Here is a 26,027-nt window from a genome sequence, read left to right as displayed (position 1 = left end):
AGAAAATTTAAAAACGGAAATGGATAGGTTAAAGTTAGATATAGTGGGAATCAGTGAAGTTCGGTGGCAGGAGGGACAAGACTTCTGGTCAGGTGAATACAGGGTTACAAATACAAAATCAAATTGGGGTAATGCTGAAATCGGTTTAATAATGAATAGGAAAATAGGAATGCAGGTAAGCTACTACAAACAGCATAGTGAACGCATTATTGTGGCCAAGATAAATATGAAGCCCACGCCTACCACAGTAGTACAAGATTATATGCCAACTATCTCCGCAATGACGAAGAGATTTGTGAAATGTATGATGAGATCAAAGACATTGTTCAGACAGTGAAGGGAGACGAAAATTTAAGTCATGGGCGACTGAAATTCGACAGTAGGAAAAGGAAGAGAAGGAAACGTAGTAGGTGAATATGGATTGGGGATAAGAAATGAAAGAGGAAGTCGCCTGGTAGAATTTTGCACAGAGCATAACTTAATCATAGCATGACTTGGTTCAAGAATCATGAAAGAAGGTTGTATACATGGAAGAAGCCTGGAGTTACTAGAAGGTATCAGACAGATTATATATTAGTAAGACAGAGATTCAGGAACCGGGTTTTAAACTGTAAGACATTTCCAGGGACAGATGTGGACTCCGACCACAATTTATTGATTATGAACTGTAGATTAAAACTGAAGAAACTGCAAAAAGGTGGGAATTTAAGGAGATGGGACCTGCATAACCTGAAAGAACCAGAGGTTGTAGAGAGCTTCAGGGAGAACATTAGGGAACGATTGACAAGAATGGGGGAAAGAAATACAATAGATGAAGAAAGGGTAACTTTGAGAGACGAAATACTGGAGGTGGCAGAGGATCAAGTAGGTAAAAAGACGAGGGCTAATAGAAATCCTTGTGAAACAGAAGAGATACTGAATTTAATTGACGAAAGAAAAAAATATATAAAAATGCAGTAAGTCAAGCAGGCAAAAAGCAATACACACGTCTCAAAAATGATCGAGAGGAAGTGCAAAATGGCTAAGCAGGGATGGCTAGAGGACAAATGTAAGGATGTAGAGGCTTATCTCACTAGGGGTAAGATAGATACTGCCTACAGGAAAATTAAAGAGACCTTTGGAAAAAAGAGAACCACTTGCATGAAGATCAAGAGCTCAGATGGAAACCCAGTTCTAAGCAAAGAAGGGAAAGCAGAAAGGTGGAAGGAGTACATAGAGGGTCTATACAAGGGTGATGTTCTTGAGGACGATATTATAGAAATGGAAGAGAATGTAGATGAAGATGAAATAGGAGATGTGATACTGCGTGAAGAGTTTGACAGAGCACTGAAAGGCCTAAGTCGAAACAAGGCCCCGGGAGTAGACAACATTCCATTAGAACTACTGACAGCCTTGGGAGAGCCAGGCCTAAGAAACCTTACCATCTGGTGAGCAAGATGTATGAGACCGACGAAATACTCTCAGACTTCAAGAACAATAGAATAATTCGAATCCCAAAGAACGCATGTGTTGACAGATGTGAAAATTATCGAACTATCAGTTTAATAAACCACGGCTGCAAAATACTAACACGAATTCTTTACAGACGACTGGAAAAACTGGTAGAAGCAGACCTCGTAGAAAATCAGTTAGGATTCCGTAGAAATGTTGGAACACGTGAGGTAATACTTACCCTACGACTTATCTCAGAAAATAGACAAAGGAAAGGCAAACCTACTTTTCTAGAATTTGTAGACTTAGAGAAAGCTTTTGACCATGTTGACTGGAATACTCTCTTTCAAATTCTGAAGGCTATTTGCAAATTGTACAGAACCCAGATGGCAGTTATAAGAGTCGATGGGCATGTAAGGGAAGCAGTGGTTGGGAAGGGAGTGAGACAGGGTTGTAGCCTCTCCCCAATGTTATTAAATCTGTATAATGAGCAAGCAGTAAAGGAAACAAAAGAAAAATTCGGAGTTGGAATTTAAATCCATGGAGAAGAAATAAAAACTTTGAGGTTCGCCGATGACATTGTAATTCTGTCGGACAGCAAAGGACTTGGAAGAGCAGCTGAACGGAATGGACAGTGTCTTGAAAGGAGGGTATAAGATGAACATCAACAAAAGCAAAATGAGGATAATGGAATGTAGCCGAATTAAGTCGGGGGATGCTGAGGGAACTAGATTGGGAAATGAGTCACTTAAAGTAATAAAGGAGTTTTGCTATTTGGGGAGCAAAATGACTGATGATGGTCGAAGTAGAGAGGATTTTAAATGTAGACTGGCAATGGCAAGGAAAGCGTTTCTGAAGAAGAGAAATTTGTTAACATCGAGTATATATTTAAGTGTCAGGAAGTCGTTTCTGAAAGTATTTGTATGGAGTGTAGCAATGCATGGAAGTGAAACGTGGAAGATAAATAGTTTGGACAAGAAGAGAATAGAAGCTTTCGAAATGTGGTGCTACTGAAGAATGCTGAAGATTAGACGGGTGGATCACATAACTAATGAGGAGGTATTGAATAGAATTGGAGAGAAGAGAAATTTGTGGCACAACTTGACTAGAAGAAGGGATCGGTTGGTAGGGCATATCCTGTAGCATCAAGAGATCGTCAATTTAGTATTGGAGGGCAGCTTGGTGGGTAAAACTCGTAGAGGGAGACCAAGAGACGGATACACTAAACAGATTCAGAAGGATGTAGGTTGCAGTAGGTATTGGGAGATGAAGAAGCTTGCACAGGATAGTGTAGCGTGGAGAGCTGCATCAAACCAGTCTCTGGACTGAAGACCACAACAACACATATACAGAATAGAGTCTATTACATAATCCCCTTTATAGTGTGTACAAACACACTACCAGAAAAAAATAGTACAACCTTTCACAGTTTGCAACAGTGCATATGGAGTCCGTAAAACTATTACGTTTACGCATCAATAGCACAAGCTGTTCTGCGTTGCGAGGCACAGACCCACGCTGAAACACGCATTTTTGTACGTGGTGTAACAGCCACGGTCGGCAACGCAGGCGCTGACTCCAGCAAATTGTCGATCCTACACATGGTGAATACTGTCCTGGCTTAAGTTACACCACGCCTGCTCGACCTGTTCACGAATTTCTGTAAGACTTTTTGTTTGACGAGTCGCACTAGTCACTTCTCGTCCCATCATAACCCATGTGCTGCACATCTTGCAGAGAACGTTCAGTTTCATAGGCACTGTGTGATCGATCATTATCCTGTTGGAACAACATCTCACCTTCCTGGCGCAAGGACGGCAAAAGACCGAGTCTAACAACGTACGAATTTGGAAAGATTGAACGACAAGCAACCTAGTTCTTTAAAGGCTTCCACGGAGTTAATAAACATTGTTATATGATGTCCCTCTCTGCACTTACAAACAGTCAATATATTGTATTTCTTGAGAATACTGAACATGCCCTTAGGTTTAGACTATGACTTCACTGTCACAAAACATTATGTATATTATGTTATTTTGCGCCGCTATTTCAGGTTATTTCATTGATTGTACTGGACATGTGGGCCTGGAAGGGAAGTGGTGCGTTTTTTCATCTTCCAAGGTGCGCTACCAATGTGGTTTCTAGTTCCTGTCTGTCGGCAGGAGATCATCGGGTCGCCTTAGGAGGTATGAGCATTACCGTGGCGTTGGGCAGTTTTCGCGGAAGTTGGGCTGTGGCTTGCTTCCTGTTTTTATTGGCAGAGCCACCGCCTGCCAATGCTGAGGGAAGAGGACGCCGTGCCGTCACTGCGCTCCCCAGAGAGTAATTGATCATGAAATTTTTGTCTTTCCTGTACTTACATCACAAGAGGGAACACCGTTGTGCCACCTACCAGTATGGGTAAGTCAGTTGCTGTCAGTAGAAAATTTTGGTGCCTACAGTCGAATGAGTCACCTCCGCCACCGTGCTTGGTGCGAAGAGGCTGAACTATCAAGGAGACGCTACTCCAGACGAGTGCCAACTGCGTTCCCCTCTTATTTCAAAGATAATTGATATTCTCGTTCGTCACATTGGCCACAACACTGAGTCGCCCCTTTCACAGAGAGTTTGTTTGAAAGTGAGCAGCAGTGTATTTTGAACTAAAGTTCTGGATGATTCGTCTTCCAGGAGTAGTTTGATGGTGACTGGCAAACGCTAGCTGATTTTTGGGAAATGTAAGTGCAGCAGTTGCGGTAGTGTGATCAATACACTGGGTAGCTTGCTATTTACTTAACGTTCCCAAAAAAGTGGGTGAAATGGCTCTGAGCACTATGGAACTTAACTTCTGAGGTCATCAGTCCCCTAGAAGTTAGAACTACTTAAACCTTGCGTCCGCACGGTTCCAGATTGTAGCGCCTAGAACCGCTCGGCCATCCCGGCATGCTCTTACGTTCCCACGAACAATTTTTGCCTACGTAATTTATGGCCTTTATGGCCTCCTTTTGTCTCGTCAATTCTCGAGTTGCCTGGATGAGGAGATCTTACTGTACTTTCTCTGTACAGTTTCCTTAATTTTTGGTACCTTCCTCCCCCCCCCTCCCCCCACCCGTTTGAGCTTTAGGAGAGCTTTCACCTCCGTTAATTTTATGTGGATTTTTTATGTCACTAAAAGCAAATAAATATCTGTTACTCGCAGTCTTGACTTAGATTGCAAGATCCCTTGCTGTCTAACACACAGTTAGGTGACCCATTAATTGTGAATATAACCTATCGAATTCTTGATCTGTTTATTTCACTATAACGTAGTTTTCGTTGTTCACAGGAGCTAAACTCAGTCATCAGTTAGTTAAAAATTTCACAGACGGGACGCTTGTGTTGTTTGAGCATAGATTTGTATGGTAACCAGAAAGACTGTTTTCAGTTTCTGCTTGGTCTATAATTTGGCTTTATTTTGTTTCAGAATATTACGGCTAACGAACTTTTAGACAGAGATCACAACTTTCAAGCCGGATGTTCTGACGGGCAGGAAATCAGGTAATGCAGAGACTGTCAAATTTTTTCATTCATGGGTCGTTTCATCTAACGAAAACCACGGACGGATTTTCAGCTTTTTATAATATTCCGTTAACTTGACATGTTTCCAAATGCTCCCTTGTGGTTGAAAATTATTAAACGGTATTCACTTTCTGTTATCTGATTAAAGAGATATTTATGAAGCTATTAGGAAATTGATGTCAGTGCAATATGAGACTTCAGTACCACACAAGTCCCTAAAGGAGACTCAAAAGTGGCGGATGAACTCAGAACTGTGGATGAGCTCTAATATTTACTGAACTAATTAACTCAAATTTGGTATTGATATTTGTGTAGCAAAAATCACAAATTTACTTGAAAAATTAATTACAAACGTCACTTCGAAAACCGAAACATAGCAACAGTCAGTGTATGTGGACAATATGCAGGCTTTCTAATTAAGCAAATAAAAAGATGATGCTGTGAAATTGAGTCGTGGGTCTTAGGTAAGAAACAAGAGAATAGAATTTACTCTCAAGGAATGTAATTTCTCAGAGTTCTGAAAGAATCCATAAGATAAAAATTGGGAGTGATTACTGTAGAAATAAAGTGAATGTGTGTCGATAAAACAAAAAAAGTGGAATTCAGCAATAACCAAACTGTGTATATTCCTAAAACAAAGTCTGATTACAAGTGAGGTCCTGCAGTTTTATAGATCAAGTAATACGCCGTGAGAATATGAAGATTAACTCTTGTAGATTTAAACTTAAATCTGAGAGAACAGAACTAATCGGCTGCACGCACCAATGTCTATTAGATGGCTGCCTCTGTAAACGGCAAGATAAGAAGAAGACGCAAACGATTATCGAAGGATAGATAAATGTAATTACCAACAGATGACTAACACTTACAGTCTCGATGATAGAAGTAAGACTGTAGCCTTATAATAAAATATTACAAACGTCTTTTTCATGATTTGATTAGCCAGAGAATATACAATGATGAAATGAGGTCGAAACGTTTGAAACACACTTCTTTTCCCGTGAGACCATACCCAGTCTCGTAACTCAGAATATCACCCGTCATCTGCCTCCGTCTCTTACACTCCAACATACACAGAAAGCGAGAACTCCGAGATTAAATGATCTGAATATGAGATGACTCCTGTGGTAGTTGAAATTACAATTTAAATTTGAACTCCTCCCCTGAATAATGTTCCTGGTTGTCGGTAAATTGTGTTACAAGATGGGTGGGGAGATGCGAGAAAGTAAGCAACATTAAGTTATTTTGCAAATTTATTCTCAGAAAGTGAAATCTGTTTCCTCCGCGGTTCCTGCGGAGTAAGTTCTCAGCAAATATGCAATGCAAATTCTCTGCCCGAGTCTTGTTGTTCAGACTCTTCTGGCTTTAATGGATTCGGTGCGAACTGCTACTAAAATTATTTCGCACACATTTTCGTTTTGGCTTTGTCCCGCTTTCTTTTAGGTGCAAGTCTGTAGGTATTCACAGAGTTGATAAGAGTTTTAAATGACATTAAAAGGAAAACAGTCTCTTTAAGTGTGGTATCAGATTTTCCAATACCATGGACTCCGTATAATTCCCTGAAACGCACAGGGTTTACAACAAGGAGATACGTACGTTTCAGTTTAACACGTTTCAGAAAGCCTTCATAGAATACATTGGCAAAGGGTGAGCAAGCCGGAGATGGGCTATCTTTTTTCGCCCTTCTTCTGACCTTTAGTTGCTGCTGCAGTGGGAAAGCTGTTAACGGCTTTGTCGCTACACTCCAGTCTTCTGCACACCAACGTGAATAGTCAGTTTGTTGTCACTTCCCCTAATAATTTTAGAAATTCCGATGGAGTGTTATCTATCGCTTCTGCCTTATTTGATCTCAAGCCTTGCAGAGCTCTTTTAAATTCTGACTCCAGTACTGGATCTCATATTTATTCCATGCAGACTCCAGTTTTTTCTTCTGACACGTCATCAGACAACTCCTCCCCCCTCACAGAGGCCTCCAATGTACTCTTTCCACCTATCCGCTCCCTCGTCTGCGTTTAACAGTGGAATTCCCACTGCACCCTTAATGATAACACCATTGTTTTTAATTTCACCGAATGCATATATGCTGAGACAGTCCTTCCGACGATCATTTCTTTTTCGATTTCCTCACATTTTTCCCGCAGCCATTTTGCCTTGGCTGTCCATGTTCATTTCATTTCTAAGGGATTTACCTATCTGTATTCTCGCCTTTCCCTGAACAATAAATATTTTATTTCGCCTACCAGTTGCGGTGTTCCTTCTCTTACAGAAGGCTTCTTCGCAGTTACCTACCTGGATTTGTACTTGTCCAACCGAAATGTGAAAATACAGCCTCTAAATTTGGCCGGGAAGGAAAACGAGGACGGGCTAGACCAATGGCGATTTTTGACAGTTCATTCTTCTTCTTCTTCTTTCGTTTCACCCTGTTTGGGGTACGCTGGCTCAATCATTTCTTAGTGCGTTGTTCTTTTCTTAAGGCCCAGTATTTATTCATTATTTCTGATCTTCTTTTCCTCTCTTCTTCCGAGATGAACGGTTTGGATCTTTCTGTAGATTTGTCTTGGAACCTTATGTTTTCATCTTTACTAATTAATTTAGCTATTCGATCAATAAGTGAATTTTCTGAAATCTTTAATTCTACTAGGTCTTTCTCAGTTTCTTTAAACCAGTTGGCTTTCGTTTTGCGGTTATGGAAAAAGTCAAAGATTTGTTTAGTTAATCTATTGGAATTCATTCTGAGAAGATGACCATAAAAATTTATTCTCCTTTTTCGAATAGTATCTGAAAGTTTTTGAATTTTCTTGCAGAGAGTTTCATTTTTGATATCGGTTCATTCACAACATACACTTTATTTTGCACAGATGAATTTAATGAAACAATAATTAACTTGAACACTGAACAGTAATCAGTGATGGCAGAAAATTTCGCACGCAATCACTGTTTGCCAGACCGTAAGATAAAAGACTAATGATAAAAAGTTACAAAACTGAATCGACCAAACAACAGGCCAATGGCAAAAAATTCTTATACTAAAATACAAAGTGACCAAAGAGGTAGAGCAAAATATTGAAAACCTCGTAAAACAGACATGTAACAAGGCTCCACAATAATATTCAATGCATTAAATAATTTAATAAATTAATAATTAAATACATAAAAAATACATTAAATGATTTAATAACATTAAATAAAAATTACCGTTGAGTTCTCAACCACTAGCAAAGTGTTCAAATAACTTAAAGAAACACAAAGATTATAAAAGGAGAGCCTCTTTCAATTAAGAAATAGAATGACTCAGCCCGGATCCTAAACTTCAAATTCAAACGGCAGAATTAATGGGCACGGCTGAGCTTGCGAGAAATAACACTGCGGAAATCTGGCAGCGTGAGTTTTCGCTACCCTAGGCTTGCGCACAGAATCGCATAAACAGGCGGCTGTACAAGGCGACTGGGCCCAGAATGAGTGGGCCTGACAAGGATCGGTAAACAGTACCGACGCCAGAGCACAAGCAGTCTTAACAAAACTCCCTGCAGCACAAATAAATTCCATAACTCAAAGCTCAAATCAGAGCCAAAATTATAATAAATGATGATTACGCTCCCAATAGCTACTGCAATTTCTTACGGAGCGTTACTTTAAATGTAACAGTGCTCTAACAAGTTAACAGAAAATTTAAGTGACCACTGACAGTTGGCTTAAGGAAATTTCGGAATTAAATAGGTGTACCAAATCCTCCTGGAACAGATGATTAAGCTAGCCCCAAGCCAATTGCCTTAGATGATGTTGCTCGTGGGCACGCACAGAGTACAAGCCAAGCTTAGAAAATACAGTGTGTCCTAAAATTTCATATAAACCACTTAAAATGGAGAAACGATATATATGACCTGAGGCAGCATAATCAGTATATTAGCCTCAATGAATAAGTTACAGAGGAGCCAAGTCCAGAAAGGCGGTTAATGTTCTACCAAACGACAACCACAAATTGAACAGAACATTTGCCCAATATGTTCAAATTAAACATAAGTGACACAGTTCTAAACTCTGAATCTGATGACATTCGTGCGACTCGAAAGCCTACGTTCACTCCAGGAACAGACAACGTGTGATAATATTAAAATCGACCAACACCGTTCGCCAGAACGAATATCAGCTGATATTTAAGTGCCTCAAGGATGGCTAGAATTAATAATAGGCAGGTAGAAGTACATAAGCAAAATTAATCCTACGCTGCCAACAAATTCCCTTCTCACCAAGCTTCCGTGTGGAGGGGAACACTAACATTAACCCAAATTAAGGGCGCCACGGACACTTAAAATTCACAGATCAAACGTCCAGAAAGATGTAATGTACAAAGATACAATTAAAATATTTAAAAGACTGTTTAACACATAAATTTTTACTCATGTTTTTTTTGGTCATCAGTCTTCTGACTGGTTTGAAGCGGCCCGCCACGAATTCCTCTCCTGTGCCAACCTCTTCATCTCAGAGTAGCACTTGCAACCTACTTCCTCAATTATTTGCTGGACGGATTCCAATCTCTGTCTTCCTCAACAGAATTTTGCCTTCCACAGGTCCCTCTAGTACAAGGGAAGTCATTCCCTCACGTCTCAACAGATGCCTTGTCATCCTGTCCCTTCTTATCAGTGTTTTCCACATATTCCTTTCCTCTCCGATTCTGAGCAGAGCCCCCTTATTCCTTACCTTGTCAGTCCACATGATTTTCAATATTCGCCTGTAGCACCACGTATGAAATGCTTCGATTCTCTTCTGTTACGGTTTTCCTTCTGGTGTATGTATAAAATATGATGACATGGAAATAGGAGAAGTTGAGAGCAAAATGTTTAGGGTTACAACTTGATAATAAATTCAGTTGGGAGCAACATACTAACGAACTGCTATAACGCCTAAACAAGTCTCTGTTTTGCAATGCGAATGATGTCAGACATAGGAGACATAAATATAAAAAAAAAACTGGCATATTTTGCTTATTTTCACTCCATTATATCAAATGGTATCATATTTTGGGGTAAATCCACAAACAGAGAAAAAAATTTAGAGTACAGAAGCGTATAATAAGAGTGATGAGTAGTGTAAATCCAAGAACATCATGTTAAAACCTCTTCAAAGAATTGGGCATATTAATCGCAGCTTCTCAGTATATTTATTCCTTAAGGAAATTTGCTGTAAATAATACATCTCTTTTTTAACTGCTTAGTACACAGTATCAATACCAGGAATAAGAACAATATACATAAAGATTTAAAATCACTTACTGTTGTCCAGAAAGGAGTCCAATATTCAGCAATGCATATTTTCAATAAGTTACCGGCAACCATTAAGAGTTTAGTTTCAGACAAGGCACAATTTCAACATAATTTAAAAGAATTTTTGGTGGCCAACTCCTTCTATTCCATCTAGGAGTTTCTCAAGTGCAGTAGACCATTTTAATGAAAATTTATTATACTTTAATTTTTGACAATACTTGGTTGTAACAGCCAAGTAACTACCTACAGTGTGAATGATTGATGTATGGAAAGCAAACGTAAGTCGTAAGTCTGTAAATAGTGGACGTTTTATTTTAAATCTTGTACATAATCTGACTTGTTAACCGAGGATCACTGAAATGAATAATTTACTTTAATTTTTGTCAGTACTTGGTTGTAATAGCCAAGAAACTAGCAAATGTCTGAATGATGGATATAACGAAAGCAGATGTAAGTATTAAACCTGTAAATATTAGAAGTTTAAATTTAATTCATGTACATAATTTTACTGTTTATTGACTAAGGATCATTAAAATTAATGAAACTCAAGCTTATCTGACATGTTCCAAACACAGGAGGATTCCCTCTTTTAGGGGCCTATGGAATGAATAATTAATCTAATCTAATCCCACAGTCCATGTTTGACTACCATACAATACTGTACTTCAGACGTACATTCTCAGAAATTTCTTCTTAAAATTAATTCCGATATGTTATATTAGTAGACTTCCCTTGGCGAGGAATGCCCTTTTGCCCTTGGTAGTCTGCTTTTGATCTCCTCCTTGCTCCGTCTGTCATTGGTTATTTTACTGCCTAGGTAGCAGAATTCCTTAACATCATCTACTTCGTGTCGATCAATCCTGATGTTAAGTTTCTCGCTGTTCTCATTTCTACTACTACTCATTACATTCTTAATTCTTCGAGTTACTCTCAATCCATACTCTGTACTCATTAGACTGTTGATTACTTTTAGCAGGTCATGTAATTTTTCTTCTCATTCACTCAGAATAGCAATGTCATCAGCAAATCGTATCATTGATATCCTTTCACCTTGAATTTTAATTCCACTCCTGAACCTTACTTTTATTTCCATCTCGATCACAAAATCATACAATTCATCCTGCGAATTCCATGGATAAGCAAACTTCAGTGCCAATAAACAGAACCTCGGGAGGACGATGGTTCAATCCCGCATCTGGCCATCCTGATTTAGTTTTTCCGCGATTTCCCTAAATCACTCCAGGCAAATGCTGGGATGGTTCCTTTGAAAGGGCACGTCCGAATTCCTTCCCGTTCCTTCCCTAATCCGATGGGACCGATGGCCTTGCTGTGGTCTCCTCCCCCCCCCCCAAAAAAAAAATAAATAAACAGAAGTAGGGCATTCAGAAATTCCGGTAAACACGTCTCTGACAGTTCGGCGGGTTTTTAGTAAACCATTCCTGCGGTTTCTCGGCACTGCAAGCCAAACACAGGTCAACATGAGCCCTACATATTGTAACACCGAAAATGTAGGATGCATGGCAGCTGCTACCGATATATATATATATATATATATATATATATATATATATATATATATATATATATATTGCTGAAGTGTATGTAAATATTTGTAATTTAAATGCTTTCTTTTAATAACTAAGGACATTGCTTCTCTGTATGTGTAAATTTAGGCAGAAGTCTGTTGATATTTCATTGTATTTATCTGTGTCCTGCTGTGAAACTTATAAGCTCTGGGAAAAAGCAAAAGGAATCGTTATTTACATCGACTAGCAACGATAATAGCAGTGCTTGAGCGTTGTTATATCTTTGGGTAGGGAGTTGTTGCGCGGAGCTCGCAGAGAGACGGGTTGCAGCGCTTCTAGTGTGCGGAAGTGTGGTGTTCCCGCTCTCGCAGTAGAACGTAAATTTTCGGCGGCATCATGTACGCACGCTGGCCAGATGTCTAGTAGCAGGAATACGGACAGTGGACGGGTGGAAGAGACTGTATTAATTACGATTGCCCGTTCCTGTAATTAGCCGTGGCTCCACAATGTGCTACCGTCTTCAACAACAGCATCAGTTCCAGCAACAGAGTTTCATCGTCGGCTCCGAGTTTAGTCCTATGCACAGCACTGAAGTAAGACTGTTCATTGGTAGAAAGTATTAATGGTTAACCCAGCAGCACAACTGAATGGGATTTGACTGATAAAATTTATTTAAATAATAACCAGTTAGACTCAGGGCAGGTGTGTCCTCATTGCCCCTAGACATTGTAACCAAGTAGGGTCCTTTTTCCTTTTTTTCCCTTATTTGCTAAATGAGTCTCATAAGAAACAAATTGAATAGCTACAGCCAGTTTATTAAAGAATAATGTCAGTTTTAATAATTTTAGCCTCAGTCTACTTTCAATTAACTGTTGTACAACAGAGGCTATATGACTAAAGTAAAGCAATTTCATTTTTCAAGTCTGAGAATAAATCACTGGAAAAAATCCAAATCTAAAGAAATGCACAAATTAAGATTGTGGAAGTTTTATTCATTTTACATTGTAACCTCCCCACAAAAATATTAAAAAAAAATATGAACCAAGTGTAACCTACCCACAAAAATAATTAAAATGAACCATGAACCAAGTGTAACTTCCCCACGGAAATAATAATTAAATGAATTTTTAAATATTGTTACTTCTGAACAAAATTGGTTCCCATTTATAGTCTCCATGCAGAAATGCATTCACATTTAATGTAACCACAAAATTCTTTTCTCATTTAATGTTAAGTTCGAAACAGAAAAATTCCTAAACACCAAAATAATAAAAAAATTCAGTAACCTGGTAAATTTTATGACGACAGCAGCGCTGCGCCTTGGCCCTGTACTCTGAATAAAAAAAGGCAAAAATTCTTACCTCAATAAAAACTGCAAATATATCTGCTCTTACATAAAAACTTTTTGGCACAGCTCCGTGCAATGCTGTCCTATGCTTTGTGATTCATGAAAGGAAAGATAATCCATTGTATAAAATCTTTACATTGAAATGAATGCTTTTTTTAAAAAAAAATACTTTATATTATAAAAATTATTATTGGGGCATTTTTTTAAAAGAAATTGAATGACGGTTGGCATACATTATTAGATATGCGCAAGGCTGCTTCTTTACCTTCTACAATAATACTCATCGTCCAGAGTACCGACCAGAGCAGACTGCACACAAGCGCAGACACGCGCCGACTACTGCCGACCCACGCCGACTACTGCCGACTCACGCAGACTACTGTCGACTACTGAAGACTACAGAAGACTAACACAGACTACTGCCGACTAGCGACAAGCAACAACTAACTACATACTGCTCTCTGGTCAGAGACTCTCCTAAGTCTTGCCTGTTGCAGGCAGCGCATATAGCGCATACCTCTTACAACATATAGCTTGGATTACATGGATGTTTGGTTTGGTACAAATTCTAGTATTTAATTCTGTTCAAGTCAGTAAAAAGGCTCAGGTGTTCAGACAATAATATGAAATTTGCAAAATTCGTAACTGCAAAGTAAAAAGTACTTGCTTTTTTTATAAATTTCTTTGATGACGTTATGTTGAGGTCACTGAAAGTCATTGTTCATTTAACGAAGTTCAATTCTAACATACAGTTTAAGTGCATATTTTCAAATCATTACTCGCTTGCCTTTTTCAAATTTTAATGCCAAACATAACGTGATAGTGATTTCTCAGTTTTCTTTGTCATTACATACTCACATAAACGTGACAACCTTCAGTTGCCATGTCAGTGTTTACTAATATATGTGTTTTCTTTCCCATCATCTTGTATAGGAATTTTGATGTAAATTGCCCTAGTGGACTAGCGACTGTTAATTATTTCCTTTTCGTTAAATAGTGTAACTTCTGGATTCATGACCATGGTACCCCTTTTCTGTCCAGTGTTGTTCATGAGTGAAGGCACAAAATAACTTTCATTCTTTCCAAATTATAGCCTTGTTCGGTTTAATTCCTACCTATTTTTTTAGTAGACTTTTCCGTCAGAAGGGTTGGTTGTACGCTTTCCTCCTACTTAACAGTATTGCACCTTCAGGAGGATATCCTTATCCAATTAGTAAAAATCCATTAGGCATACATGCGATCCCCGGTCATATTTAAGTATGATAGGCCGATTAGTAAGGGGGAGGTTACAATATCCCTCCCAGTTTACGCCAGCACAGAGACAGATGGCTGGCTACGAATGGCCTCATTTCCGCTTGGTTACTCCACTGTTCGTCCCCTCATGATGTTAACTGTCATCCTCTCTTTGTGGACCCAGAAAACTGGACTTGAGGCCAGGCCGGAGGGAGCTGCGCTGCTGGCCGCTGTGGCCGAGCGGTTCTAGGCTCTTCAAACCGGAACCACGCTGCTGCTACGGTCGCAGGTTCGAATCCGGCCACGGGCATGGATGTGTGTAATGTCCTTAGGTTAGTTAGGTTTAAGTAGTTCTAAGTCTAGGGGACTGATGACCTCAGATGTTAAGTCCCATAGTGCTCAGAGCAATTTGAACCATTTTTGGAGCTGTGCTGGCTCAGCAACACCTTTGAGCTATAGAAATGAGCATTTCTTTATCGATACAGTACGAAAAGCTGCCACAGCTCATCAACATCCGTGACTGCCCTCTTCAGCTGAACCGGCTTCTCGTAGTCTTTATCGCAGTATCTACTTCCTCAGCCACTTCCCCCATGAACCATGGACCTTGCCGTTGGTGGGGAGGCTTGCGTGCCTCAGCGATACAGATGGCCGTACCGTAGGTGCAACCACAGCGGAGGGGTATCTGTTGAGAGGCCAGACAAACATGTGGTTCCTGAAGAGGGGCAGCAGCCTTTTCAGTAGTTGCAGGGGCAACAGTCTGGATGTTTGACTGATCTGGCCTTGTAACATTAACCAAAACGGCCTTGCTGTGCTGGTACTGCGAACGGCTGAAAGCAAGGGGAAACTACAGCCGTAATTTTTCCCGAGGACATGCAGCTTTACTGTATGATTAAATGATGATGGCGTCCTCTTGGGTAAAATATTCCGGAGGTAAAATAGTCCCCCATTCGGATCTCCGGGCGGGGACTACTCAAGAGGATGTCGTTATCAGGAGAAAGAAAACTGGCGTTCTACGGATCGGAGCGTGGAATGTCAGATCCCTTAATCTGGCAGGTAGGTTAGAAAATTTAAAAAGGGAAATGGATAGGTTAAAGTTAGATATAGTGGGAATTAGTGAAGTTCGGTGGCAGGAGGAACAAGACTTTTGGTCAGGTGATTACAGGGTTATAAATACAAAATCAAATAGGGGTAACGCAGGAGTAGGTTTAATAATGAATAAAAAAGTAGGAGTTCGGGTTAGCTACTACAAACAGCATAGTGAACGCATTATTGTGGCCAAGATAGACACAAAGCCCATGCCTACTACAGTAGTACAAGTTTATATGCCAACTAGCTCTGCAGATGATGAAGAAATTGATGAAATGTATGACGAGATAAAAGAAATTATTCAGGTAGTGAAGGGAGACGAAAATTTAATAGTCATGGGTGACTGGAATTCGTCAGTAGGAAAAGGGAGAGAAGGAAACATAGTAGGTGAATATGGATTGGGGGGAAGAAATGAAAGAGGAAGCCGCCTTGTAGAATTTTGCACAGAGCATAACTTAATCATAGCTAACACTTGGTTCAAGAATCATAAAAGAAGGTTGTATACATGGAAGAATCCTGGAGATACTAATAGGTATCAGATAGATTATATAATGGTAAGACAGAGACTTAGGAACCAGGTTTTAAATTGTAAGACATTTCCAGGGGCAGATGTGGATTCTGACCACAACCTATTGGTTATGAACTGCAGATTGAAACTGAAGAAACTGCAAAAAGGTGGGAATTTAAGGAGATGGGACCTGGATAAACTGAAAGAACCAGAGGTTGTAGAGAGTTTCAGGGAGGGCATAAGGGAACAATTGACAGGAATGGGGGAAAGAAATACAGTAGAAGAAGAATGGGTAGCTCTGAGGGATGAAGTAGTGAAGGCAGCAGAGGATCAAGTAGGTAAAAAGACGAGGGCTAATAGAAATCCTTGGGTAACAGAAGAAATATTGAATTTAATTGATGAAAGGAGGAAATATAAAAATGCAGTAAATGAAGCAGGGAAAAGGGAATACAAACGTCTCAAAAATGAGATCGACAGAAAGTGCAAAATGGCTAAGCAGGGATGGCTAGAGGACAAATGTAAGGATGTAGAGGCTTGTCTCACTAGGGGTAAGATAGATACTGCCTACAGGAAAATTAAAGAGACCTTTGGAGAGAAGAGAACCACTTGTATGAATATCAAGAGCTCAGATGGCAACCAAGTTCTAAGCAAAGAAGGCAAGGCAGAAAGGTGGAAGGAGTATATAGAGGATTTATACAAGGGCGATGTACTTGAGGACAGTATTATGGAAATGGAAGAGGATGTAGATGAAGATGAAATGGGAGATAAGATACTGCGTGAAGAGTTTGACAGAGCACTGAAAGACCTGAGTCGAAACAAGGCCCCGGGAGTAGACAACATTCCATTAGAACTACTGATGGCCTTGGGAGAGCCAGTCATGACAAAACTCTACCATCTGGTGAGCAAGATGTATGAGACAGGCGAAATACCCACAGACTTCAAGAAGAATATAATAATTCCAATCCCAAAGAAAGCAGGTGTTGACAGATGTGAAAATTACCGAACTATCAGTTTAATAAGTCACAGCTGCAAAATACTAACGCGAATTCTTCACAGACGAATGGAAAAACTGGTAGAAGCGGACCTCGGGGAAGATCAGTTTGGATTCCGTAGAAATGTTGGAACACGTGAGGCAATACTAACCTTACGACTTATCTTAGAAGAAAGATTAAGAAAAGGCAAACCTACGTTTCTAGCATTTGTAGACTTAGAGAAAGCTTTTGACAACGTTAACTGGAATACTCTCTTTCAAATTCTAAAGGTGGCAGGGGTAAAATACAGGGAGCGAAAGGCTATTTACAATTTGTACAGAAACCAGATGGCAGTTATAAGAGTCGAGGGACATGAAAGGGAAGCAGCGGTTGGGAAGGGAGTAAGACAGGGTTGTAGCCTCTCCCCGATGTTATTCAATCTGTATATTGAGCAAGCAGTAAAGGAAACAAAAGAAAAATTCGGAGTAGGTATTAAAATTCATGGAGAAGAAGTAAAAACTTTGAGGTTCGCCGATGACATTGTAATTCTGTCAGAGACAGCAAAGGACTTGGAAGAGCAGTTGAACGGAATGGACAGTGTCTTGAAAGGAGGATATAAGATGAACATCAACAAAAGCAAAACGAGGATAATGGAATGTAGTCGAATTAAATCGGGTGATGCTGAGGGGATTAGATTAGGAAATGAGACACTTAAAGTAGTAAAGGAGTTTTGCTATTTAGGGAGTAAAATAACTGATGATGGTCGAAGTAGAGAGGATATAAAATGTAGACTGGCAATGGCAAGGAAAGCGTTTCTGAAGAAGAGAAATTTGTTAACATCGAGTATAGATTTAAGTGTCAGGAAGTCGTTTCTGAAGGTATTTGTATGGAGTGTAGCCATGTATGGAAGTGAAACATGGACGATAACCAGTTTGGACAAGAAGAGAATAGAAGCTTTCGAAATGTGGTGCTACAGAAGAATGCTGAAGATAAGGTGGGTAGATCACATAACTAATGAGGAGGTATTGAATAGGATTGGGGAGAAGAGAAGTTTGTGGCACAACTTGACTAGAAGAACGGATCGGTTGGTAGGACATGTTTTGAGGCATCAAGGGATCACAAATTTAGCATTGGAGGGCAGCGTGGAGGGTAAAAATCGTAGAGGGAGACCAAGAGATGAATACACTAAGCAGATTCAGAAGGATGTAGGTTGCAGTAGGTACTGGGAGATGAAGAAGCTTGCACAGGATAGAGTAGCATGGAGAGCTGCATCAAACCAATCTCAGGACTGAAGACCACAACAACAACAACTTCCTCAGCTAACTTTAAACGTGTCTCAACTTTCCTCAGCACTCCTGCATCCCATTTTCGTCCACAATGATTCTTCCAGACGATTCTCTGAAACTTCAATCTACTCTCCATTATTACTAAATTATGATGTGAGTGTATATATGCACCTGCGTATGTCTTACAATCCAATATCTGATTTCAGAATCTATGTCTGGTCATGGTGTAATGCAGATGGAATCTTCCCATGTCTCCGAGTCTTTTCTGTCTGCTACTCTTCAGATTCTTGAACAGCGTACTCGCTACCATCATCTGAAATTTATTGCAGAACTCAGAGCTCATTCCTACTGCCAAATCGATATTGTCACGCAACACTTTCTTCTATTTCTTCCAAACAACATTAAAGTCCAACACGATCATTAGATGTCACCCTTCGTTCACATACCGAATTAGCTGTTCAGTATACTCATATACTTTCTGTACCTCTTCACTACTCTGCGAAATAATTCTCCCGCTTGCGACATCGGTATGTATTCCTGAACTATCGTTGTCCTTGCTGGTTTTCTGTCGAATCTGCTAAGAACCGCCGTATCACATTTTCTTTGCCATACTTTCCTATTCATAAAGAATCCTACTTTCGTACCATTTGTTGTTGCTGTTGAGACTCCTTATATTCGCCCGACCAGGAACCCTTCTCTTCTTTTCATTTCACTTCGCTGACAACCACTATCTCTAGATTAGTCCAATGCATTTCCCATTTCACATTTCCTGACTTTCCTACTACGTTCAACCTTCTTACTTTCCATTCCCTAACTCGAAGAACCTTATCTTTTCGTAGGTTACTCAAACTTTTTCTCATGGTTAACTCCCCCTTGGCCGTCCTCTCACGGAAATCCAAATAGGAGACTAAAACCGAATATTTTCCAAGTGGAGAGATCATGACGATACTTTTTCAGTCACTGGTGACACATCATGTCGATACACACTTTGTGGCTTTAATTTAGTAGTTTCCATTGCCTTCTAGATTCACATGTCGTTGATAAGAGGTGATTATTATGCATTTTAAGAGCAACACCTGACCCTACGGGCAAGAGAATGCCCTCAACCTCTGTCTACTCCTCCGCCCTCTTTGACAAGGCCATTGACAGAACGAGGGAGACTTCTTGTGCCAAAATCCCTCGGCCGCCATTGCCGGTAATCAGTATTCAAAATTTACGCAGTAATTGGATTCGAATGCCAGACATGTTACTTACTAAGCCAAACACGGTACCCTTAGACCAAAGGTCACCACTTATGGTTATCTGTTAGATATTTGCATGATAATTATTGCTTTGCAGTCGACAGTTATTCCAAGATATTTCACTGTAGCAGTAAGAAGGATTTGATCTATACGAATGATGAGGAAAGATAATTGTATGGCTGTCATAATACTTGTGAGAAAAGTAAGCAGGTAGGTTAATAATGGTGCACAAGAGCTATTGATGCCATTGGTAGATTTTGTGCGGTTGATGCCTTATCGCTTATAAATATTTAAAGAAAGAATTCGTTATGTACCGCCGAGAGCTGCTGATACAACAAACCTTTGTTTTCTACGAACTGTTGCGGGAACGATCAATATCGGAGAACATAAGATTGTTATAAAAGTCTATATGGTATCAGTCGCACTGTGGCATCAGTAAGAAAAATGGAAAGGACTTTGTTATAATTTTATATCTCTTTTTGACATCACAGAATGATTGCTGCTGTATAAGCCGTTCTAAGAATTCTACGTATTTCATGTTGTTCGTTTTCATCAGCTGTGGTGGCAAGCAATTTGGGAATTGTATAAAAATTACTTTCTTTCTATATTACTAGAATTGTACCTGAAACTTCCTGACAGATTAAAACTGTGTGATGGACCGAGACTCGAACTAGGGACCTTTGCCTCTAGAGCACTTGCCCACGAAAGGCAAAGGTCTCGATTTCGAGTTTCGGTCCGGCACACAGTTTTAATCTGTCAGGAAAGTTCATATTAGCGCACACTTCGCTGCAGAGTGAAAACCTCATTCTGGAAACATCCTCTAGGCTGTGGCTAAGCCATGTCTCCGCAATGTCCTTTCTTCCAGGAGCGCTAGTTCTGCTAGGTTCGCAGGAGAGCTTCTGTGAAGTTTGGGAGGTAGGAGACGAAGTACTGGCAGAATCGAAGCTGTGAGAACGGCTCGTGAGTCGTGCATGGGTAGCTCAGATGGTAGAGCACTTTCCCGCGAAAGGCAAAGGTCCCGAGTTCGAGTCTCGGTCCAGAACGCAGTTTTAATCTGCCAGGAAGTTTCATATCAGCGCACATTTCGCTGCAGAGTGAAAATCTCGTTCTACAATTATACCTGTTTAGGTCCCTACATGTTACGGTCCCAGACATATGCAACAATAACGAAATCAGTTACCAAAAATGAGGTTAGGTGTTGAAATTGTAACGTCCAGTTTTTTTTGCGTCAAGTGTTGAACTGCGGAAAGCAAAGAACGAAGCTGAAGAAGGAAACACACAGCTCAGTGCAACAGCAGCGCTGCCGGTAGTAGCAGAAGTGGAAGTGGTGTTAGCACAAGGGGCATTCAATAAACAATGCAACACTTCTTTCCTCGGCCAGTTTCCGAATGAAAAAAATGCGAAATTTGTTGTGGGACATCGTGGAATATTCTCGCTTCAGCCTCTATAGTTGAGTGCAGTTTCAATAGGTCGCGGTGCTGTACTTATCCTTCAAAATAGTCTCTATAACGGAGGTCCATTGCAAGAAGAGAGCTGTCATTGAGTTTCTTTTGGCGGTTAGCCAGAGTGTCACATTAGTAGGTGCTTGCAGAATTTCTACGGAGACCTGGAAGTGAACAAAAGAACAGTGAGTTGTTGGGCGAGGCGTCTGTCATCATTGTAATAGGGTCGCGCAAACCAGTCCGAACTTCCACGTGCCGGCCGGGCGCACACAGTTGTTAAGTACCGCAGTGTTGAAACGTGCGGACACACTCATTCAAGGTGATGGACAGATCACAACGAAATAACTCGCTGAGCAACTGGACGTCTCTGTTGGTAGTTCAAATGGCTCTGAGCACTATGGGACTCAAATTCTGAGGTCATCATTCCCCTAGAACTTAGAACTACTTAAACCTAATCAACCTAAGGACATCACACACATCCATGCCCGAGGCAGGATTCGAACCTGCGACCGTAGCGGTCTCACGGTTCCAGACTGCAGCGCCTAGAACCGCACGGCCACTCCGGCCGGCGCTGTTGGTAGTGCTGACACACTCGACCGCCAATTGGGGTACTCAAAGGTGTATGTCCACTGGGTTATTCGCCACCTAACAGAAGATCATAGAGACCAACGAAAGACCATCTGTGCGGAACTGCATGCGCGCTACGAGGCTGATCGTTACAACCTTTTGTCGGACATCATTACAGGCGATGAAACGAGTGTTCCTCGCTTGGAACCTAAAACAAAATGGCAGTCCATGGAGTGTCGTCACATCACCTCTCCTCCGAAGAAAGCCACACCCTCAGCTGGTAAAGTCATGACGACGTTCTTCTCGGACTCTGAAGGAGTTATTCTGTTTGATATACTCCCTCATGGGGTAACGATCGATTTAGAAGTGTATTGTGCTATCCTCAGGAAACTGAAGAAACGACTTCACTGCGTACGTCGCCACACAAATACAAATGAACTTCTCCTTCAGCATGACAATGCAAGACTAGAGTCAAACTTCGAGGGAATCTGTCTCCATGCCTACCGAGGAAATTCCACCGAGGATTATGGAAAAGAATTTGAGAACCGAGGCGTGGGGTGGTGTTCAGACGTCCCCAACCACAGCGATATTAAGTTCTTCTTCATGTAATGTGAAGAGGTATGCAGCAATATCCTTCGCCTGATCTAACATCTACTCTAGATAGGGCTCAGGGCTCCTTTCCACGTTCGACACTATAAACTGATCCTGATGACTGAAGAAATGAAAGTGGGTCACTGAATTACTCACCATAATAAAATTCCCGTGAAACTAAACTAAAGGACAGGTGGCTTATTATAGGGCTGTGTCTCCACTGAAATTTATGATTACAAAATAGAAAGAAAGGCATGATGAAATTCCGATGTAAGAAAAATTATCTAAACCTAAATCCAATGAAGATACGTGTGTCAGACTGTCCGACGTTAGAGAAAACAGACATCTGGAATTCCGCCACACGTTCAGCTATTTACAGTAACAAGCCTTTCAAAAGTACCAAGAAGATACAGCAAAAGACTAGGAAATGTACCAAGAGATTAATTGAACAACCTCATAGACACAAAAATGCACAATAATCAAACATCTCTCTCGAAAGAAATGATCCAATTGCAGAAAAGGAATCGAATCTTAAACTAATGTCGAGAGGAATTCGAAAAAAGAACTTATTTTGTGCATTTAGATATCATCAGCATTAGTCGGTTTACTCACTGTTGAGTGTTGTGATCTTATTACTTTATTCATTTCTTGGAGAACTGAATCTTTGTTTAGACGTCCTCATCCACAGCGACATTAAGTTCTCCTTCATATAATGTGAAGAGGTATGCCGTAATATTCTTCTCTTGATCTAACATCTACTCTAGATGTAACAGTCGTAACATATAAGCGGAATACAATTTCGCAGGACTGAAGATCATTATATGTAAAACCAACAATTCAGCTGTGGTGGCCTTCAGTGCTGTGCTATTTTTTCCCCAGTGCCGTGGAAGAATCTTCATACTCGTAGGAAACAGTTCGGTATATACTTATAACCTGCTACCTTGAATGTAAGCAACAATATTTAGGATAACGCAGTTGATGTGAAGGTAAAGAAAGAATTGAAGAGTGAAGAGAAAACACTATAGACATAAGAATGAAGAATTTAACAAGCCTACGACACAGAAAAGTGCCTAAGTCATTCGTAGGGAAGTAAATACTCAATGAAAATATACACGAATCAAATAGAAGATTCGGTTATAGCAAATATTTCAGAAAATACTGGGATGAATATCTGGCAAACCTTAAGTAAACTCAGAGTAGACAGCTGGAAAGGAGGAGAATATATTGAAAAATTACTAAACTTTAAAACGTTTGTCATTAATTTGTTTGAAGAAGGTAAAATCGATCCTGCAGGTGTTGTGAGAAAAAGACAAGAGAGATTAGGATGAGTACCCAGGAAAACAGGACGTCATTTTCCTCTCGCTCAACACGCGAATGGAATAGTGAGATGTATTGCTAACACTGGTAGCTACCTCGCACGATGCGCCTTACAGAGGCTTGGCAGAGTTTATAAGTAGATGGTAAGTACAAGAACTATTGCTTCAAACTGATATTGTGCGTAATAAGACTACCAATCAGAAAGTAGTACTAATCTTTTGCTTATTGTTGTTTTCCGAGAAACGAAAATGTCATATACGTAGGATAGAAAATACAATATTTACAACTGTTTTTTCACTTTTCAACGCAATCACCATCTGTCCCGTGTCTCGTCTCCAGTTAAAAATTTCCCCAAGAATTCCTCCGTGAAGCACTGCAACAGATTGGATGTCATTGTTTTCCTTGTCTCTTTATTTTGGTCGGTGAACAGTCTCATGTACAAATCTTAGAGTAGCTCATTTTTTGAGTATTCATCACCATACTGACTTTACCGCTGGATTATTGGCGTCACGGATAATTTAGTCGACACACTGGATGTTGTGTGACGTCAGTGCAGTCGGTAGACTGCTGTTCTGCGTTGCACTAACCAACGATGTTTGCCCTTCATGTTTTTTACAGCGACGAACCAATCATCTTAACGGTGCTGACTCCCACCGTAACGGTTCCACATACTTTCTTCAGTCTTTCATGAATGTCATGGGACGTTTCACGTGCGATAGTAAGATTAGATTAGACTAGATTAGATTAGTGCTTGTTGCATAGATCATGAATATGACACTTCGTAATGATGTGGAACGTGTCAGGTTAATAAAAGGTGTCTATACAAGATATTACATTACACAAAATATTACATGAGACTTAATATTTTTAACTTTTTTGTGGAGGTTTGGGAGATTACCCACTTAATATATCCAAAAATTCATCTAATGCATAGAAGCAGTTGCCATTAAGAAATTCTTTTAATTTCCTTTTAAATGCTATATGGCTGTCTATCAGACCTTTGTTGCTATTAGGTAAGTGACCAAAGACTTTCATGGCAGCATAATTTACCCCCCTTTGAGCCAAAAGGAACTGAATCACATAACGCTATCTTATACTTACGTCAATGTCGGTCATATTCTAAATTATACAGCGTTGCCATCTGCTAACAGAGGACGCTGTTACTGGAATGAGGTGTAGAAGATATTGTGCGGAAGTGTGTTAAATTCCTGATTATTGTAATAGCAATTTCGTGAAGGAGAAATAAAACAGAAGCCGTTGCTTTCTGACAGACCCTCATAGTATTTAGTTATCACCTAGTTACATATTCTACATCTACATCTAGACGGCTACTCTGCAAATCACATTTAAGTGCCCGGCAGAGGGTTCGTCGAACCATCTTCACAAAGTGGAAATCGAAATGCTGTGTCGCTAGAGCCTCCAGTCGGGTAGACCGTTCGCCTGGTGCAAGTCTTTCGAATTGACCCCACTTCGGCGACTTGCGTGTTGATGGGGATGAAATGATGATGATAAGGACAACACAACACCCAGTCCCTGAGCGGAGAAAATCTCCGACCCAGCCGGTAATCGAACTCAGTCCTTTAAGCATGACATTCCGTCGCGCTGACCACTCAGCTACCAGGGGCGGACATGTCCACAATAATTCTCTATTATTCCAGTCTCGAAGACCGCTCCGAAGAAACGAACACCTATATCTATTCGTTCGATTTATGATTTCCCATATTTTATTAGGATGATCGTTTCTCCCTATGTAGGTCTGCGTCAGCAAAATATTTTCGGAAGAGAAAGTTGGTGACTGAAATTTCGTGAGAAGATTCCGCCTCAACGACACATGCTGCGTTGTTTCGCGATAACATAAAACGTGCTGCCCTTCTTTGAACTTTCTCGATGTACTCTGTTAATCCTGTATGGTAAGGATCCTACACAGTGCAGCAGTACTCAAAAAGAGGACGGACGAGCCACCTTTTTGACATTCGTTAACCTTCAAAGACCTTACTGTTAGATATCACAGGAATCGTCTCGATAGCCTATACCAGAAAACAAGTACCAAACTATAGCATCCAATTTATAAAAAACATAGTTGGCCTTCATATCTCTGAAGCGACCCCACCTAGCAACAAACAACCGATGTCATATTATGGCCCCCGTTGTCCCATTCAACTTTCGTCCCACAAACTTTTCAGCTCCTATCACACGTTCGGAGTTATTCTTGGTGGCAATAGTTAGTGACTCACCCTGTATATAAGGAAAAGGAAAGAACCCAAAATTAAACCCCATGGGACTCTTCTTGTGCTTTCTAACAGTCAATAAAATTTTCTTCCCTCCCAAATTCGTTCGAATTATTCAGCACAACTTTTTGCATTTTGTTTGTTATGATGTAAAACAGGTGTGCATAAAGCCATCAATTCCATTAAGAGTTAAGAATACGTAATTTAGACAATTTACGACTTAAAATTTCAAAATTAGGCAAGAACAGTTAGATTAGTTTCATATGGTACAGATATCAATAGAGCAAAAGCGTACGTGTGCGTGGGCGCGCACGCGCGCGTGTCTGTCTGTCTGTGTGTGTGTGTGTTTTTTTTTATTTTTTAAAGAGGGTTCATACCTGAGTTTATCGGCACCCTTACGAAAATCAGTAGAAAAGTATTTGGTTAAAAGTCTAAACCATAGTAAAACAGATAAGAA

The sequence above is a fragment of the Schistocerca nitens genome, chromosome 1, assembly GCF_023898315.1.
Source record: "Schistocerca nitens isolate TAMUIC-IGC-003100 chromosome 1, iqSchNite1.1, whole genome shotgun sequence".
NCBI lineage: Eukaryota > Metazoa > Arthropoda > Insecta > Orthoptera > Acrididae > Schistocerca > Schistocerca nitens.
This window is presented reverse-complemented; position numbering follows the sequence as displayed.